This window comes from Blennius ocellaris (genome assembly GCF_963422515.1).
Source record: "Blennius ocellaris genome assembly, chromosome: 5".
Lineage (NCBI taxonomy): Eukaryota > Metazoa > Chordata > Actinopteri > Blenniiformes > Blenniidae > Blennius > Blennius ocellaris.
In genome coordinates, this window is record NC_137654.1 from 13,998,094 (window position 1) to 14,018,009 (window position 19,916).

The 19,916-nt window shown below is 40.7% G+C and overlaps 1 protein-coding gene across 1 annotated transcript in view; it reads left to right on the forward strand.

The window, feature by feature from the left end:
* Nucleotides 1–15,430: 15,430 nt before the first annotated feature.
* gnb1a (guanine nucleotide binding protein (G protein), beta polypeptide 1a) overlaps nt 15,431–19,916 on the forward strand; it is a 33,918-nt gene continuing 29,432 nt past the window's right edge. The window contains exon 1 of the mRNA XM_080496504.1: nt 15,431–15,805. The gene's annotated coding sequence lies outside the window, so the exon portion shown is untranslated. The remainder of the gene's footprint in view (nt 15,806–19,916) is intronic.

The window sequence follows — 19,916 nt, forward strand, 5'->3', positions numbered from 1 at the left end:
TAAGGCTCCTGTGACGTGACCAAAGGGTCATGTGACTTTTTCTGGACTTAAACTGCTCTTGATAGCACTGCAAAAATCACTAATCATACCAGTGGACAATATAAATAGTGAAGAAGATGGAAACTAAACATTAACAGTGTAAATATAATCTATGGATCAAATATATCCGACACTGAGTGTTTTGTCAACAAGAAAACTCGCGCTTACCCGTATATATATTGTACGCATTGTGAGAAGGTGAGGACAGCTTTGTTATGAGTCTCCTTTATTGAAAATGCAACATCAAATTATACATGTTTATTACAACACTGAGTATCTAAGGGTTTGTACTACTTACAGTTTGTTTACCTGGGCAAATATTATGTTTGAAAATCTTAATTTTCCAAAGCTAATCTTTGCTTTACAAACTTGTTAAGTTGCAATCCTACACATATATCAATGAATGTGAATGAAATGTCGACCTCTTCTGTGTCACAAACTAAAAATCCTTCAAGTTTTACTGTTTATTGTGGCAATTGTAATTAATTTAGCTATTAATTCAAATTCCTCATTAATTATTTAGTATATCTTGTGAGACTGACATCACTGAATTGGCTATCAGTTCCTGTTAAACAGGTGGTGCTCCGAGGTATTGTGGTACAGATCAGATTAAAATTTCAATAACGTAATTAATAACTATCTTCGATAATTATTTATCAGTATTGAGAGCCAAACGCAACATAAATGGTACCTAGTGATCCTTATGAGGTAAGAAATCCCTACATAAATGGTGCTCCGCGTGACACCTAATTGAATGTGACAGGAAATAAGTAAATTAAGAACAAAATCAGCTGTTCTTACTAGAATATATAGATATATATTTTTAAATCCCATTAACTTTAGAGAATGTATTGAAAAGCTCCTCATCCATATGTCTGTCCAGGACATGAGTCAGTACCAGTAAAATGTAAAGCTAATTGTGTTGTACTGCCACTGAGTGACCAAGTATTGATTTGGGTCCTTTTAATGTGAGATAAGTGGGACGTCACAAATCACACAGGATGTCATATATTGTAGCCTCTGTTCAAAAATGTTGGTTGATATCATCCAGGAACTGACATCGACTGCCACACTGGCTTTTATTTCAGGCAGCAGTTTGTCAAACTAAAACAACCCCCCAAACCCCTGGAAGAAGAAACAATTCAAATAGTTTTTTTAAGAGTTTTATTTGCCAAAAAACAAAACAAAATGACCAACATTAGCTAAATGAACAATATTAACAACATTAACTAAATGAACAATATCAACAACATTAGCTAAATGAACAATATTAACTAATGAACAATATCAACAACTAACTAAATGAACAATATTAACGACATTAACTAAATGAACAATATTAACAACATTAACTAAATGAACAATATCAACAACATTAGCTAAATGAACAATATTAACAACATTAACTAATGAACAATATCAACAACATTAACTAATTAACAATATCAACAACATTAACTAATGAACAATATCAACAACATTAACTAAATTAACAATATTAACAACATTAACTAATGAACAATATCAACAATATTAACTAAATGAACTAAATCAACAATATGAACAATCTTAACTAAATGACTAAAATGAAAAAAATGAATTAATCCGTTTGGCTGACAAAACAGCAACACAGTGTGTTTCGGATTCTTTTACAGAATCTGCGGATTGCCTTTCTCGTTTGTTTGAATCGTCCTGTGGACGTGGCGCCTGGCAGAGGCTGTTCTGCTGCCGGTTTAGGCGAGCTCTCAGGACTTTCGTCCTCAACGAGGATTTCGTCCTTGAGGACGGTGGCAGAGACCCTGGCCACGATGTCACTCAGCAACTCTGAGAGGTCAGCGAGTTCTGCTCCACTGTCATCAGAACTCTCAGAGGAACCCACCTCAAGAAGGTCCTCGTCACAGAGTTCTGAGACCATCACAAAGCTGCTATCAGACTCGGACAGCTGAGATAAGCCAGAGTCCGAGTCTTGGCAGTCCAGTTGGGCAGTGGTGGGGGGTTCTTGGGGCTGCACTAGTGCACTCACACTGTCATCCTCCAAGGGTCCACTTTGGGGGGGCGGCTGCTGGTACGACATGGTAAAGAAGGGATGTTCGAGTGCAGCACGGGGGGTCAGTCTCTGTGTTTGATCGATTTTTAAGAGACCCTTGAGGAGGTCGACCAGCGCCTTCCTATCCTCAAGGTCCGCCTCATCCCTGACTGGATAGATCTGCATGAAGAAACAAAGTCAGGTCAGTGGATCGGCTTGGAGGCGGATCACAAACAAACAAACAGAGAGCCCGTTTACACCGCAACGGTGCTGGGAGCCACTGAAAATGCAACTTTTTGAAAACGTCTCTCAATGTGGAATTTTTCTGAGAATTCTCTGACGCCATTGATTTGTTGGCGAGGCGAAAACCAAGCAGCAGACAAAAAAACTTATTTCAGTTTTGTAACAAGGAAAATTACATAACCTGGTGAAATGAGCCACCGTATTATTTAGTTTATTCATAAATTGATATTTTCCTAGTTGTCCAGTAGTTAAAATGATTTACTTCAGCATCCTGAAGAAATGTTCTGTAATTCCACAAAACATTTCTTCTAAACATCAAGTTACTTGAAGGTTGTATGTGTCAAACCATTAAAAAAATTTATAGAATTTATAAATTACAGTCAGTAATGAAGGCGCCATTTTACCAAGGCACCTTGTTAAAATCGATGTGACAAAGTGAAGAAGATGGAAGCAGTGAGAGAGCGCCTACCTTAACTAGATCATCCAGGCTGCGCAGCTGAAATAACTCGTTCTCCCCTTTTAGCGTCGCATTGTTGGCCACCAGGTATTCCAAATGTGTCTGCAGGAACAGAATTATTGTTATAGAAATGTTCAAGTCGGATGATTAAACCAAGATCAACCAGAAAAGTTCCTTTACCATCAGCCGCCATCTGGAATCGTCACCAGCCTGCTTCTCGGTGAAGAAGTATCGGGTGAAACCCCCCGCGGAGAGCAGGTGGTCTGGTGGCTGACCAAGTATCGAAACGATGCTCCTCATCTGCAGACAGAATCACAGACACATCAGCAGATGTTCCCACAAGGTTTCCAACTTCTTCGGGATATATGTTGGTACAAGCAGACCTACCATCCGATATTCACAGGTTACAGGAAAAAGGTTGTCAGCCATATAGAGGAAGGCAAGGATGCAGCCCACCGCCCAAACATCAATGGCCTCGGTAAAAGGAAGGCCAAGGGACACCTCCGGAGCTCTGAGGAGGAAAATGCAGGGGAGCTGAAGAACTGATCAACATGGAGCCTGTGACTGACACAGGTTGTGTGGATGAGACCAGGACGTGAACATACCTGTAGCCAAGAGGTTGGCGAATCATCCCAAGTGTGATGTCTGGGACCTGAAGGGCTGCTCCGAAATCCACAAGTTTAGCTCTGTACGGTCTGGTAGTAGGACCGACAAGCATAACATTGTCCGGTTTGATGTCCGTGTGAATGATGCCCAGTTGTTTCAGTGCATCAAGACCCACCAGGAGCTGCACAGACAAAGCATGAGAGGACAAACAGGTTAGCGAGGACACACTCACAATTTCCTCTCCTGATCAGACAACAAGAGATTATTGGAGCCAATAAGACAAACCTGTTGTGCAATGGGCCGGATGTCACACGGACTCAATGGTTTGTACTCCTTGAATCCAGGCGGATCAACGAGGTCGTACAAATCCATGGACAATAGCTCGAAGGCCAAACATGTGGATTCCTCGTGCACAAAAGAGCCATAGTACCTGACCAAGTTGGTTTGGTCAGGATCCAGGATGCTAATAGCGTCAAGCATTGCCAGCTGGAGAGAACAAAGCGGAAGATGTGTGTCAGAATCCTCGGACAAATTCTGATGTTGAAGAATATGTTTGGATACAAAAAAAAAAAACTAAGCGCAAGTAAAGGTCCAAACATTTACCTCGTTCTTAGCATCCTCCGCCATGGCTTTTTTGAGGACCTTGATGGCGACGGTCTCGTGGGTCTCATTGTTCCTACAACGGAACACTTTCCCATAGCAGCCTTCCCCAACTGCCGCTATGACAGTGTAAACAGCGGAGGAGCTTTGGAGAAGATCTCCTTCTTGGAGGTTGAGTCCTGTTAGTGTGGAGAAGAAAGATTGTTTCTTATGTGTGTGAGAAACCATGGATCCTGGACAAAAATGTGTTTAATCATCTAAAATGTTCGTCATTAATGACAAATTTAATGTGCAAAGTGTGGTGAAAAGCAACAGGAGCTGAAATACACAGGAGCATTGAAGAAACAAATTTTTTAACTGTCGCAAATTGCAACAGGAAAAAAAGACATATCACGTATATTTGAGCAAAAATCCATAATAAAACTGTAAAAACATCTTGAAAATCAATTCTTAGTGTGTTGTAGAAACTAAAATACAAACAGGGAAACTTTGATAATCGAATGAAGCAAGAATCAAGTAGTTTCAGAAAATCGAGCATGTTTAGCTCGATTTTCTGAAACTACTTGGTTTGACATGAAACGAGTCCAGCAGTATTTTCCACGAATTATCTGTGTTTTTGTCAGTGTCCAGAAGGATGCTCTGAACTGCTGAGTGCTAATTTCCATTGAATAATCAAGGCTGTTTGTTAATTTGTTTGGAGGATGTTACTCACCTGAAGACGTGTTCTCTTTTTTCCTCGTCTTAGTAGTGTTGAAAAAGTTGAGATTAAATCTCCAAACTTTTTTTGACAGCATTTCGAAATCTCACTGTTGTCGAAACAAACTCTCCTCTCACAAAAACTTTGCTCCGACCGCTCAGCTCTGACCTCTGCTGCCGTCTGTCGGAATCACCGGAGCTGCAGCTTTTGGGTTGCCAGGCAACCAAGATTTCTGATTTGCATATTCGTGAGACTATGCAAATGAGCTTTGGCCAGAATAATAAAAATAATAATAATAATGCTATAAAATAAAAAAGTTGGACTATATAGGCACTATACTTTCTATACTTAAATAACGAAGTATCAAAACATTCAGCTTCTATTTTTTTAGATTTATATATATATTTATATAAGGGTTGATCCGCGACCATTACATATTTCTACGGACTAGTAGACGTTTCCGATGGCCAGTCCCTGTGATTTGTGCAAAATTAGAAATTCACGATCCAACTTACGGAGATTTCAGATCCATGAAGCGTCCTGCTGGTTGCTCTGCTAGGGAAGTTAGCATTGCAGCTAACCAACTTTTCATGACGTGTCCGCTGTTTAAACGTATTTTACGCTCAAAACACCGCAAAGCAAATGTAACCCAGGGTTAATTTCCCGCCAATGGTATTGTTTTATTATTGAGATTGTTTTATTTTCTTTATACATCACCTTTTTTTTGGCGACATCGGAAATTCCCAGGTATCGTGAATGCACCGCAACGGCGTATGCGCGAGCTATGCCGAGCTGTTAGTCCTGTTTCGAGGTGCGGCCGAGCGAATTGCGGAGCTTATGAGAGTCTATCAAGAATATCCTGGTGAGTTTTTGTACCGTGTGAAAGTTGATTTAAGTTATAAAACCAGTCGGGGTATGATTTTTGTTGAGAAAATGTGTTCATTCTGTGTTGCTACAGTTGTTAGCATTTAGTTCCGTGGGAAGCATGCGCGCATGTGCGGGTGCGAAGCTAAGTTATTAGCGTGTACAATTTAAGGTTACGCTCCATGTGCGCTGTGTGTGGATAAGTCCATAATATGCAGATGGATTTTCTGCAGATTCCTGGCAGTCCACGGAGGTATGTCTGTATGAGTGTAATTAGACAAGATATGGAAATTATAGATATATTTAGATAAATGGTGTATTTGACAGCTGGAGTAATTGCTCTGCACAATTGTGTGCAGGCTGATTTTTTTTTGGGGGGGGGGGGGGGGGGGGACAATCCTGGACAAAGATCTGAGGGTGTGGTCTGAAGACTGGATGCCACCTGAGGTCCTTGTGATGGACACTTCTCTACAAAAGGGCACCTGCTTCCAAGGAGGGTGGTAGGAAAAGGATTCCCAAGCTCGCTTGGAGGATTGTTGATTTTTTTCATTTTTTTTTCTGAGATCTCAGATTATTTTAATTGCTACTTTCTTTTTTCCCTCTTTTTCTTATATTTGTTTTGGGTCAAACTTGATACCACGGATAACTGAATTGGAGGATTTGAACCTTGACAATTGAATGGTCATTTGAATCACCACAAATAATCGAATCGGATGGATATATATTATTGCTTGTTCGTGTTCTTGTTTTTTTTTTCATATGTTCATAGTTGTTTAAATATACTTTGTTCAACTTTTCATTGGAAATTGTCGGTATCATTACTGGGTTGGAGGTTTTTTTTATATATACTCATAGTATCTACTGCCAAGCTCCTAAGGAACCTTGAAGAGCCTTAAATTGAGTAAAGGTAAGGTCCTGAAGTTTTTTGATGATCAGGTTGGTCAAGATTTAGATTAATTTTCTGACTACGGTACTCAATTGAAAAGGGTGACACAAACATCAACTTGGATGTTTGCAAAGCCGTTGTCCAGCGAGGCGGACGGTCCCGCCGCCAGACGTCGCCTTCACCGGCACCGTCAGCTCGCCGAGGTGAACGGCGCTTAGCGTGGCATCTAAACAGCTCGTTCCTCCGCTGTAAGCAGGCGATTCACACCTCTGTGAAGCTGCGTCATTCTCCGCGCTAAACTCACTGAACATAGTCCCAATCATTTGTGTTGCGTTAGAGCTGGAAACATGCTGCGTTGATAAAGCATTTGTCCAAGTGATTCTGAGGTTTTAAAGATGGAACTAGTTTATTATGAGATGATTACGTCACGCAGACCCCCACGTTGTCCAAAGTGAACAAAATAGTTTGTACTGCTTCCTTTTCTGACCTACTACTAACCTCAAGTTGTCTTTTGACAGAATACATGCATTCATTCCTACATGTCATACTTTGCATTTGAGAGGAGTTTATTATAGCCTAATATATAAAATCAACAATAATGATAATAATAATACGATTAAAGCAAACAGAGCGACTGCAATATAGGTAGCAAGTTCCTGAAGCTATCCCTCGATCAGACACCTGAAATAAGAACATTTCAATGTTCATGAATTGTGCTTCAATACTTGTTTTCAAAATATTTCAGTGACAATGAACTGGATACACGTTTTGTTAGTTTGTGTTCTACATTACTGGACTCTGTCATGCATCAGTTTTGTGTCTTTAATGGTGTACTCTGGTCACTGAATAATATCATTTAATGTATGATACTACAATAAATGTTTTGTCTAAAACTAGTTATTAGTTCTCTCGTATTATTTTGTACATATATACAAACATTATAACAACTGGAGAACTTCAAGCTGTTGTTGCACGATGTGCAGAAGCCATTGTCTAAGCAAAATGTAGCTGACAGCATTATTGATGATGTTTATTTCACTGATCTCATTTTAGAGAGTTTGGTCAGCAACATGGCTACTACATGGCAAATATGTTTGAAAATCTTAATTTTCACCCAAAATAACAGTCAGTCTTCAGTAATTCACCATATTTATGAAAAGGTGTCACGTTTATTGTTAGTTTTAACAATAACGTATTTTGTTTCATAGATAGCTAATTGTGTTGTAACACATATATTTAATATACCTGTATAAAAACTTATTCCATATAGAATGCAGATAAGTACATATAAAGGCCTATTATTGGCAATAGGAAGAATAATGTAAATGTTAAAATCTCTTTATTGAAAGGCAAGCGGGAGACCTTGAACATGTCTGCAAATATTCCAAACCAGGGATATTGACACTGCGGGAATACTCACCACTACATCACCATGCTATTTAAAACCTTCCTCTAATGCCTTTTTGGACTTTATCAAACTGAACTACAGTACATCTTAAATGTAAATGGAACAAACTCCCCACTTTTACTGCTGCAACAGCTAATTTAGTTGTATTTTGCCAATACAATATTTTACTGCAAATATAGATGTTGTGGTCAAAATCACATTTATCATTAAAAAAAACAACATTTAATTTACCTAGAAGTACAAATACTGCATTTAAACCATTTGTATCTCCAAAAATTTTAATCTTGAAAGGAAATTTCTTGTTTCTATTGTAACATTGATTAAAAAAAGGGTTCGTTCAGGTATTTTTAAAATGTTCTTTGTAATGAAAATAAGATCTTATCTCTTGAAATAGTATGTTGACATAGTGGATTGGATTTTTATTTTTTCATTACCTATAAGGTAAAATCATGGAGGATAGAACAAAAAAGGTTAAACATTTTCAGTTTATTTGTTATAAATAAAATACCTCAAAATGTCATGTTGTATTCAGACTTAAGTTAACATAAAGTGCCGCTGCCTGTTACACAGTCTCTCTCAGCCACTGTCTATCATTCATTCCAGCTATGAACTTCACAGATTCCGTAATTTACATGTCACATTTTTATCTCTGTCTTAAGGTGATCAATTATTTATCAGTCCAGGAAATCCGTTGTCCACTAAATCCACTAAACGTTGGTCACATGCAGTAATACAGGAGAATTACAGTACGTATCACATTGACGCTGAAAGGCCTAAAATAGTAACGGTGGATTTTGACAGCAAACAAAAAGAAAGTCTATTGAAGAGGAGAGTGCAGGCGGGATGGAGTGGGTGGAGACGAGCGGAGAGAATGGTTTATTAGAGGGATGGCTATTGTTGAGCAGTTTCTAGATAAAGCCTGAGAAGCCAGGTTGAGATGGTTTGATGACGAGTGGAAGCAGTCGTGGTCACATTTTCACGAAACTGGCATTCTATAACATTTCCAATATATGAGGGTTCCAAATTCTACATATGATCATTATCCATTTAAAAAAAACACTTCAAAAGAAACATGGAATAAACTTTGAAAGGCTAAATAGCCAGCAAGTCAGAGCAAGTGTATTAAGTCTGTTCATGTACCCACATGACAAGTGTAAACAAAGCCAAGTCATGGCAAAAGAAAAAGAAAAACTGTTCCTCTCCCTCCTCTCCCACCGGTATAATTATGACAAACCTAAAAACAAAAAGCCCTGGGAATTACCATGACCTTGTAATTGTATGGTTTTAAATTGCCTTCCTGCCTCCTAAACAACTTCCTGCAGATGAACAAAGCACCAAAAGAGAAGAGAAAAAAAAGTATTTTCTCATCCTCTCACCATTCTGACCAAACGTGACCCTTCAGTACAACCCTGCATCAATAAACCCTTCTTGTACAGGATTCAGTCCAGTGTCTGGTTGCAGGACGCAGCTCAACCACTAGGGGGTGTTTGTGTGACACCGAAGTGAGCAGCCGTGTCATCAGGGTGTGTCAGCTGATGTAAGCCAGCAGATGTATACAGTACGTACTGTGGCAGTGCTGGTACTGTACAGTGAGCGACAGGAGTTCACGCTGAGGTCACACAACAAGCACTTTGTCAAATGGAGAAGAGAAATAGGAGAAGCTGATGATGAGGAAGGTGATTTTACACAGACGTCAACCTTGCTGCTCTGGAAGTCTTCCCACACGTGAAATCATTTCATGAAATGGTAATCGTGCTCCCAAGATTTTGAAAAGCAATATTAGTTGGGTCATTATCATCAGCTGTGTTTGAGCAGCAAGACTCTGAAACGACCTTTCAGAAAGCACCCTCTTATGTGCACTCTTGTTCTGTTTAAGTAACTTTTTTTTATACTTTTGAGCACTGTCACTGCCATTAAGACTGCATGCTGGTGTCGTGGTGGTTAGCCACCTGACAATCAGAGAGTCCAAGTTATTATCTCAAAAAACTGTCTGCTAATTGTAAAAAAAAAAAGAAAGAAAGATAGCTGTAGAATGTTTAGTTTTTAACAGGCCGTGACTACTTAAGACGCTTATTCACTGAGGTTAAACACAATAATCATGCTGCTTTGCATTGTGCATTGGATCCCGGACTGTAGTGTTATGCTTTGTTCTTCAAATCTGGTTGGGGCCCATCCATTGTCTGTCAAGTTTGCATGTTCTCCCTATGCATGTGTGCAGTTTTTTTTTTCTTTTTCTCCAGGAAGCCTATCTGAAAACATGCATTTGATGTTAACTCAAACTTTCCTGTAGGTACAGAAAGAATTAGCACCTGACTGTTGACTGTTTATCATAGGACTTACTTATAGAAAACGACAAGCATCCACACGTACACTTGACACCGACAGCCAGCAACTATTCAACCGAACAAAGCATGTGTTTGGATTGTGGGAATCCCAGAGGGGGGGAAAAAAAAAGAAAAAAAGAATGGAGCTCAAGCGTCAGACCAGGAAACTTCCAGATGTAGAACAACAGCACAAACCACTGCTGTTTCATACACTAAATTGTAAATAAGCAGTGATTAAATCATGGTTCTATCTAAACATCATTTTACGTTTATTGTCATCATATACCCGACGTCTCCTGAAATTGAAAGTAACAGAGGGGGATGTATTCAAGACAATAAAGGTCTGGTTAGCTGATGTGAGTATTTGACAACCGACAAGGATTTCCATAAAACAACAACTGTCGTATTGACAGAGAATAGCGAGAATAAGTGAAAACATCCAATGAACATCCAGTCTTTAGGTGAAGATGTTGTTATATCACTGCTGACCTTGTCCACCCCTTCAGCAGACGAAGCTCCAGCAACTCTGTGACGCTTTCTCGCTAATTTCTCAGGATTGTTTCCTGAGAAATTGTGAAGAGTGAAGGCATCTCTCCAAGCAAAAGAGGGCTCGACATGGTGATAAGAAAATGTACCTAATGCTTGTGCGCATTAGTTGAGAGTGTCATCCGGGCCGTTATTCTCGGTGATAGACTGGCAACCTTTTCCAGGGTTTACCCCGCCTGACGCCGGCTCGGACAGACTCCAGCCCCCTGCGCTGTGAACCTCCACAGGATAAAGTGGTTACAGACATTAGATGATAGATGGTCCGACTTTCTGGAAGAGGAGGAGCGAGTCATACACATTACAAAAGAGATTCACCAGACGAGAGTTTCCCAACCAAGTACGAACTGTGGCAATAGCAGTCACTTGTCTGTTTGGACCCTTCGTCCAAGAAATCTCAGCAATTTATTCAACTTTAATTATTTCAGCAGTTCATTTATTTATAATAACGAAACCTTTTAATTACCTTTAATTGGCAAGTAGTTAATCTAATTTTGACTGGCTATTCAATTATGTGGCTGGAACTTGGGTTTCAAAATGCAGCTCATTCTATTTTTGCTGTTTTTAATCACTTTTTCTGTGCTGTTTGTTGTCAGTATGTTGCACGTCTGGTCCATAATAGAAGTTGTACATATGGTTTAACATGCTGGGCTTTGTACTTCTATTAGCATGCTAGTATTGATATACTCTAGTTAAATTGTTAATATACTGAACGTTTGGAAATATATAATTAAGCTTTTATTGGTCACTCACTTAAAATGTTCAAAACCTCAAGATATAACTAATATAAAAGTAAATAAAAAAAATAACTGGCAGCAATTTCTACATGACAGATCTGTTCAAAAGGTGGAAAACATTAGTAAATGGCACATATTTTGCCATTTCATGTCAAAAATGCCATAATTTCTATTGATTAGTGATTTTCCTATTGCTTATTGTGTCACTAGCAAAGTCAAACCCTGAATATTACAAACGAGTTGCATTCATTATGGGTTTGTCAGTATTTTCCCTAAAAGGTTTAGTCTTGTATTCGCCCACACTGTTTACCAGTTAACCACATAACTTAAATGTCATTATTGCATACGAACATAAATCACAAGATGGGCTTCTTTTACCAGCATTGCTTTGTACATTCGAATTGAATAAACCCTGAGTGAACTGTGGGCTCTGTGTTTGTGAACAGCAGATGTCAGTAATGTCTCACAATGGACCAATAGGATCTGCCCTCTCAGAGAGATACATGCCGTAAGCATTTATCAGAGATTGTAGGAGATTACGCTAAATCAGATTACTGCACCCCAACCTGCCTATAAAAAGCAAGGTCATTATGAGCTTAGCCTCATGTAATGTCACTCGTTTTATGAAATGTATGAGATCATATTAGGCAATATTTGTGTTGTCGTTTTGCCTCTTTTTCTAATCTGATTTCTCCGCTGATCTCTCTCTAATGCTGCCAGATAGTGCTACTTACTGCCCTTGCTCTGCGGCCGGGACTGTTTGCAGAGACAGCCAGGGAATGGGACATTACTGAAGGCAGGAAATAATTCAATGATGTGAAAGTTACTTTTCCTGAAGGTCGCATCCATGAATTCCACTGATACTGCATTGACACACAACACAGAAGTGATTTTCAGAGCGCAATCATATTGTTTTAGAAAGATGTTTTAAAAATGCCATAAACTCCCTTTGCAGCCTGTTAACTTGCTTTTTTTTTTAAGCTTTTGTCAATATGCTGAAATTCTAGTACACTATATAGAAGATAGTTAGAGACTTTATTCATCATGATTTGTTTGATTCTAATACTTTGGTGTGGAATGAGCATGTCGCCTAATCAAAAGGCTGAATACACACAATAAGCTTTCTCCCTTGGGTCCTCCTAGGCTCTGCTACAGCAGCTTCACAACACATGTATGCAGGCAGGCAGGGGTGTATCCAGGGGCAACTAAATCTCAGCAGCATTAACCCCAACAGATGAGTCCCAGTGGAAACTCACAACAGTCTCATAAACTGTGCGGCGGCGTCCACTGCTCCTTTTAAAAATGTATATGTGTGAGCAGATTTAAATCCAGGGCCTTTAGTCTGGCAGAGAGCATGCACACATCTCCAGGCATTGCTCTAGAGTTACTTAGTGCCAGAAGGAAGAGTTTCCTCCTCTTGGATTCCACTTTACAAAAAGGACACAAACACACACTCATCTGCACTCTGCTGAAAATTCAGATCACCTCGACAGGGAGCGTATTGACTGATGCTTTTTTAGGGGCCAATAATCAATCATCATTGACATTTCTCCCTCAGCATTGCATTCACACAAGGGAGTGTGTGTGTGTGTGTGTGTGTGTGCGCGTGTATGTAAAAACTATATATCAGCACCTGACTGCTGCTGTCCTTTCATTTGAAGGGAGCCACAACAATGACTCAGTGCAAAACGCAAAAAGACAATAGCTCACAAACAGACAGGCCAGGGCTCTCTCAGGAGCCATCTCCTCACAAAGCACGGCCCATGACGCTGTTGTCACTCCCCCATCGGACCGAGCCCACGAACACTTTGTTGTCTCGGTGGACGGCAAAGTGTTCCACGTCTCCCAGTAACGCCTTAACCCGCCGAGCATTAGCTCTCCTCTGGGCACTCTACCAAGACTACTGGTGATAATGATCAAGTCGTCTCTGCACTGTGGCGAGGATCCGCCCACAAACACTAAGAGCAGGAAGTAAATCCCTCATGAGTTCTCAGCTTGAGGGACGCAAGTTTATGAACCATGAATGTTCAAACAAAAAGAACATTTTTTTCCATTAGCAGCTCATGCTGGCACAAATGACAGAGGCTGCGAGCAGAGACTGGTCCTGTCAATATACGAATAAAGAACCACCCCTACTTATTAAGTCTGTTATTAAATCTAAGACTTAAATAGGTGTGTAACATTGAATGTACAGTTGCAGCTTGAATTTAGTAATGCATGCTGGCACAAGGAAGCACGTCCAGTGTCCCTACTTTGGATTGCAAATGAAACAACGTTGTTGGCTTGAAATAGCAGGTATTGTACTAATATGATTTCCCTGCGAGTCGCATCAACATTTTCATATTGAAACACACAATGCCTCTGTAGGACATACATACATCCTCTCTGTTTTTGTCATTCTTTGGACTTTCAATTCCAAACAGCGGAAAACACACAGGTACGAAAACATGACAACCACACCTGGAGTAAAAAAAAAAAAATCTAAACGAGCTGGAGGTAGAACTGCTTGAACCATTAAAAACAAATTAAATTAGGTCACACTATGCATGTCAAGTGAAGTGACTAATCTTATGGGCTGATGATACCAAAGTTTAAGGAGTTTTAAGCAATCCAATCCAGTTTTTTTATGCAACAGCTCAGAACCGAAGTCTCTGAACAGGTTCAAAGTATGGGCTCCACATTTAATTAAATGTATTGTTGATCTCTTGAGCATAAATCTTATCTTATCACATCTGGTACAGTCAAGGGCATGGATAAAGTGCAGTTTATGGGAAGGTAGTACAAAGGACTCCCACTGAAGCAGAGGTAAAACACCAGATGCAGTTTGTGAAATATGCAAGAGTCACATTTATTTGACTTTAATATAACCCTCACAGATTATAGAACCACTGTTAAACTTGACATACAGACCAATTTGATTCTTACAAAGCACTATGATGCATGCAAAATATACATTTCAAAGACAAAAAAGGTGCAATCTCAACATGGGCCTATTTTAAACATTACTTAGGTGGTGCAAAATACAGTGAAACATCCCAAAACCATGCCCTGTAATGCTGACATTTTGCAACGTTCAACATGTCTACATTTAAAAAGCTACTTGCCTCGCAAAATGGTAGATAGATCAGTGTTGTGTTCCCTACTGCTAAAAACATTATGCATTAATCAGAAACAGCACTATAATTTGTATTCTTATGCTTTTAAAGGATATCCACTAAAACTGATTTGATCTTCTGGGGGGCCGGTTTCAATCCGCAGGCCATATGTTTGACAACCAGGAGTTATAGAAACACAACTTTTGGGTATGTATTTTTATCCGTTTGTACTGAGAAAGGAATTATGTATTATGTGAATAAAATTATCACTTTATTATGTTGCTCATTTGTACGTTTCAATTTGAGTTTAGTAGTATTACTACAAGTAATAAGGAGGTAGTTTATTAATTATGGCCTTCTACACACTTTTACCCAGTTATAATAATTACTTGTAATAGTATGACCGATTTAAAACTGAGATGTGTAGTTTAAATATATCTGCGCACAATTGCAGAAAGCGTTTATCTTCTGTTTAAGTTTTAGATTCTCTGAATCTGTTTCACTTTCATAAGTGTTAACCAAGAGACAATATTTAGAAATATAGAATGAACGCAATGTTTTGTTTACTTTCGTTTCTTCTCAATCTTATCGCAGAGACTGGTCCCTGAAAATCATCCGACATAGCCGCTAAATGTTTCTCCTTGATTGACATGTGCATTAATGGTGTTTGACGGAGCTGCTTGCGGGACTAAACTTGTGTTTCTGCAGTAAAATGTGGCGTTAAGTCCGTGTTTTGAGCAGGTAGATATGCTCGAGGTGAGCTGCCTTTACCAAAGATGGCAGTATTTCCTGATGTGGCGGAGTGGTCGTCGACCCTTCGCGTGCGTTGTGACGCTGCGTAACGTGGGGTTTCCCGGACCTGAATGCAGGGTTACCGCGCCCATCTCTGCTGTTTGATGGCCGGAGGAAGAAGCAACTGAGATCCGGGCGTGAAGAGAGAGAGAGAGAGGTAGAGAGAGAGAGAAAAGAGGGACGTCGACGGTTGGGAAAGTCAAGAAAGGGATCTTTTTTTTTTATTCTTTCGCTCTGAGGTGGAATTTGCACCGAAACGGAGGAGCTGTGCCGCGTCTGTCTGGGTGAAACGCCGCCTCGTCCTCTCTGCGCCTCTGTGCCGGTGTGTCTTCCCCCCTCGGCGGGTCGAAAACTGGGTTCGGGGAGTGCCGCTCCTCGCTGGCTAAACTAGCTGAATCTGAACGCCTCGGCGGAGAGAAAGGAGAGACGAGACTCTGCTGTTTCCAGTCAATGTGACATAAACGACGGATACCCTCGACTGAACGCGGGTAAGGATCCGTGTCGATATTCGAGGCTGCGGTTCAGGAAATGCATTGAGTGTGTGCAGAGCTAGCAGGGCTGCCGAGGAGGGTTAAACTGGGCTCCGGCTCCTGTTAGCTTCCCGTTAGCTCCCGAAGCTAACACTGTGGGTGGAGGGGGGAACTTTTTAGAACCCCCACCACTATACTTTACTCCAATATGTCTCATCAGTCTAAATGATTGGTAACGTCCTTTTTTTCCTATCCGGCATAGTGCGGGTTAATGCTCAGTGCTAATGTTAATTAGCAGGTTAGTTTGTGACAGCTCGGTGGGTTAGCCAGCTCCCCTCTCTTACGTCCGGGTGTCTTCCTTTATCCCCCCCCCCCCTTTTTTTTTATTTTAATCCGAGCACTACTTACATTTGAACTATAATCTGTATATGGCATGCATGCTTAGGAATCAGTAAATCGGAACTGGTTGTCGGCCTGAACCCCCCCCAACACACACATACACACATATACAGTGGCTACCTGGCAGGCTAATTGGCCGCACATTTGCAAACCCCCAGGTTGACCAAACCCTTAAAACCAGCAGTTTAGCACAGCGCTGAACTGGTGCAACTTATGAAACTTGCACGGCTGAATCCAGAACGGCGCGTTTTGCTTGTCATATTTGCACATTTCTTCTTCTCCCACCGCGAATTGAAGGGAGTCTAAAAATGGCTCCTTCACCAGCAGGATCACCACCACCCCCACTATTCCGTAGCCAGTCCATACAAGTTAGCCAGCAGTGGCCGCAGCCTACGCTCGCAGCCTGGTTGTGCTTCATCTGGGTGTGTAGATTCCACGAATATGGCAGCCAGAACAACATACCCGTGTCTTTTCGGTGCTTAAGGACGTCAATGTCGTTTTCCAGTCGGGTTTATGTAAAAAAAAAAAAAAAGGTCCGGCACTGATTGAAACGCAATATTTGCGTTGTTGGGATTGTTTGCGTAATGTCTTAAAGAGTTATTTGACCGCTTGTGTTTGAGCAGGCTCAGTCGTCTGAAACAGTATTGTGTATTGAAATCAAGCCATCATGGGTTCTGGCCACAGCTTCGGTTTAGATTGAGGAGGAACTGACTTATTTGATTTCGCGATAGAGATTTGTGGAGAAGTAGAGCCGTGGCTGTTCCCGGTGGTGGCAATAGCCATTTTACTTTAATGACTGTTCATCCCGCGACAGTTTACCAGCACACGGCTCGACCTTAATTTGAACTTCTTCTTTTAATGATGTGAAAACGAGATCGTCTAATTGGATTGGGACAATCTGTTTATCTTGATCACGGGTCTGTTTGCAGGACATGTTGTTAGCAGTCACGGAGCTTCCGCCGGGCCGCGCGCCGCTTTAGAACACAGCCCGTATCCCGTCAAAGCGGCTCCGCTTCATTCACACGGAGCCTTCAAATCCTCCAGCCGGGACTGCGTTTTAATGTGTTGGAGGACTGGGGTTTGAACATGTGTTAAATTAGACGCTTCAGCAAGAGACTTGCTATCGCAGGAAGCGGCGCCGAGCGCCTCCTCTCCCGCACCGAGGCGGGCTCCGTGTCGCCCCGCCGCTCCTCTCCCAAGTTACCTCCGATATGTGTTCGAGATCCCGCATCTGGACTCTCGATCACTGCTTTAGGACCGGTCGTGTCGATGTGTGTACATGTCTTCCTAAAAAAAACCCCAAAAGAGTTATTGGTGTTTATTGGCTCGCAGGGCTGAATCCATGTAGCCAGTGTGCCCCCTCCCTCCGCCTCCTCGAATGAATGGGTTCCTGTATTCAGGCCCAAGCAGCTGCAATGAACAAGATGGCGTTCAAAGCCTTTTTCATCGCCGCTTTTTCTCAGACACAGTGAGGCAGCTGCCGAGCATCGGATGGGCTCAGGCTTGGCAAGCTACACCTCTTTGATTGTCTCACACCTAGAAATGTACATAATGTCTTTGAATTGAAAACTACTTGAGGGCTGATCGGAATCACAGTGGGAATGATCCAGTATGTGCTCCTAAGAAACGGGACAACATGGTGGGAAAAGGGGTGTTGTACATCTCCACTGTGAACCCGAACACCAGAAGCATGGCAACTGCATTTAAACTTGTATGAATGATGAGAAACACAACTGTGAATATTAAACTTCATGCCAGATTTTAGTTTTTAGCCACACCTCAAAGTCATGGACATGCAATTCCATGGGCTGACTGAAACAGTTGTAACTCAGTAGCTCCTAAAATGTAATGACCTGTGGTTTCTTCAGATGTTTTTCCTCTATCTGTAGTCTCAACACTTAGTGAGATTAATCTGTTATTTGATAAACCTCAGCTGCTATATTTAATCTTGACAGTGAGTTATTTGAATTTGACTGGCAATATGGTTTTGATCTGTCAATCTTATGTGTTTGCTTTACATTTTGCATGATTGAAAGAGCGACACTTATAATCCAGTCGTTGAACATTTGTATTTTTTCTTATTTATAATATGATTCCAGTATCAATTAAGTAGCAGCTACACTGCAAGGATTTCTCAGTTTGATTAGATCGTGTTTGTTTTTTTAGCATTATGTATCCCATGGTTTTTGAGCAGTAAATCTCATAATCCTTGGCCAGCTGGTGTTACACTATACATATAGGATGAAACACATATTACACTGCAGAAAGTGTTAACTTTTTAACAATAAAGCATCCAGATTATGAATAGATTTAAGATAAGTTGACCTGCATGTGACTTGCATTATACTGTTGGTGTGAATGTTTATGATGTGGACAGTCATGACATGATGTGCATGCATTTTGGTTGATGTGTGTGTGATGACAGGCCTGTCGAGAGAGAGACTGGGTCAGTACATAGCAGCGCTTGTCCAGAGAATGGGTGTCACCACAAGATAATGACCATATGTTTAAATCCTGAATAATTAATTTATTGGAGGCTGCTGTCTTTGTGTTTGAATGAGGATCGTCATCCGTTTTTGTCTTTTTTTCCCCTTTCCCATTTTTAATCTGTAAGTGCAGCATATGAGTGGGATTTAATCCTTGGCCTGTGGATTTCACTCTTTGGGATTATGTGGCCTTGGTCAGTGATAGTGCTGATTTCCCTTTCCCTTGTGATACTATTGTTCAAGTGTGCATCCACTGTAAAACCCAGGAAAGTCATGACAGGCTTTGTGAACAAACACTGCCAGAACACTTACTGCACAGCCAATTTCTAAATACATTGGATTGTCTTACTCTATACTGTTGATTATGTTCAAAATGAGTTAAGCTGTGCCCCTAAACCATCTTTCACCTCATGTCGGTCCAGAACCAGACCTACAAAATGGCACAAATTCATGTCCTCATTTGTGGGACATGTTTCACATTTGAAGGGCTTAAATGTGTTTCACAACAAAACTGGCATCCACAATGATGATATGAGACTGTGGCAAAGCTTCAGGTGAAAAAACTGATAGTTATTCAAACTATTAAGCTGTGCCAAGCTTTATTGCAAAAATATCGATCACAAAACATTTCGATATTTCTCACGATATGTGTTGTTCTTACTTATTTTGTTCGTTTTAAGTCCAACATGACTCCAGTCCGAAGAAACACGAGGTTAAACTTGTTTACCTTTGAGAAATAGTGTTATCTGTAGGGCTTTCATGCAGACATAATACTCAGTTACTCATTCACATTGTAAGGAAATCAGAGGAGAGCAGAACTGTTGAGAGAGCAGCTTGGGCACTTTCGCCACAGATTTGAAAAACTTTAAATGAATTACAGTTGAAAGCATAATTGTTACTTACTTTTAATCAAAACTCTGGAACATGTGTAGTGTTCAAACCTGCCTAAATGTTTCTCAGATTTTTGTGTTTTCATGCATCCATTTATCTCCTGTGTCTTTATAGTTTTCTCCATCTCATGGCCGCAGCAATCCCAGCCAACTCTGGGTGAAGGCAAGGTGAACCCTGGATGGGTCACCAGTCTATCACAGGGCTCCCCAGAGAAAACCCTCTCGTGTCCAGGGAGAAGTCTAACCCATATTCGAACCGGGGGACTATATGATACGAAAGCGGCAACGCCTTCAATGCAGCGAAATTCATTCCCACAAAATGTTTAGATTACCAATAAGATAACCAGTTTATTT